Below are 1,105 nucleotides of genomic sequence, written 5' to 3'. Positions count from 1 at the left end.
ATTTACATGTAAATAAAGAAAATATCTAATAAAAATAAAAGAAGTTAGGTGGGTCAGCATGTAGGGAGGATATGGGAGGAGTTGGGGGAGGGGAGAAGCATGGTCAGAACATATTGTGTGATATTGTTTTCAATTAAAAAAGAAAAAAATCCCAAATAATAAATAAAAATACATTGGAAAAAATAAGATGGAGAGCAATTGAGGAAGATATCCCACATTGACCTCTGGCCACCACATATAACATGTGCATGTACACATTCAGACACATAGATACACAGACATATAAAAAAAATCAAGCCATTTTGAGTCATGCTATTCTAGAATACCTTTGAGGCAATTCATTTAAACATATATGAAGAGGACACAGAATTAAGAATACTAGCCTCGAAATCGTGCCAAGGATGTAGAGCTGGTTGTTCCCGACAGCAAGTCTGATGCTAAATTGAGTAGGGTAGAGAGTAGGGGTCGGTAGTCAGGGGTGGTGGGAGAAGGAGGAGGCGAATCACTTATAAATGGCGCCCAAGCAGGACCCGAAGCCTAAATTCCAGGAGGGTGAGCGAGTGCTGTGCTTTCATGGGCCTCTTCTTTATGAAGCAAAGTGTGTAAAGGTTGCCATAAAGGACAAACAAGTGAAATACTTCGTCCATTACAGTGGTTGGAGTAAAAAAAGTGCTGTGAGGCCCAGGCTCTCTGAAAAATCTTTGAAGACACGTGAGGATATTGTAGCCCTTTTTCCTGTTCCTGAAGGAGCTCCTTCAGTACACCACCCCCTCCTGACCTCTAGTTGAGATGGATGGGTGCCAGAAAGCGTCAACACCAATTTGCAGAAACAGCGAGAACTTCAAAAGGCCAATCAGGAACAATACGCAGAGGGCAAGATGAGGTGGGCTGCTCCAGGGAAGAAGACGTCTGGGCTGCAGCAGAAAAATGTTGAAGGGAAAACAAAAAAGAACAAGCAGAAAACACCTGGAAACAGAGATGGTGGCGGTACCAGGAAGACACCTCAGTCTCCTAGGAAGAAGAGAGCCTGGCTAGATCCTACCATTGAAAAATGAAGAAACATCCATGAACAGAGCTGAAGTTAAAGTGAAGATTCCTGAAGAGC

The 1,105-nt window shown here is 42.8% G+C and overlaps 1 pseudogene across 1 annotated transcript in view; it reads left to right on the top strand.

Moving 5' to 3' along the window:
* Window positions 1-481: 481 nt before the first annotated feature.
* LOC116091212 overlaps window positions 482-1,105 on the top strand; it is a 13,491-nt pseudogene continuing 12,867 nt past the window's right edge. The window contains exon 1 of the transcript XR_004118973.1: window positions 482-1,103. The product of XR_004118973.1 is annotated as a mortality factor 4-like protein 1 pseudogene (transcript). The remainder of the gene's footprint in view (window positions 1,104-1,105) is intronic.

This window comes from Mastomys coucha, chromosome X (assembly GCF_008632895.1).
Source record: "Mastomys coucha isolate ucsf_1 chromosome X, UCSF_Mcou_1, whole genome shotgun sequence".
Taxonomy (NCBI): domain Eukaryota; kingdom Metazoa; phylum Chordata; class Mammalia; order Rodentia; family Muridae; genus Mastomys; species Mastomys coucha.
The sequence above is the reverse complement of the archived record's forward strand: the minus strand, read 5'-3'. Positions and strand labels throughout refer to the sequence as shown.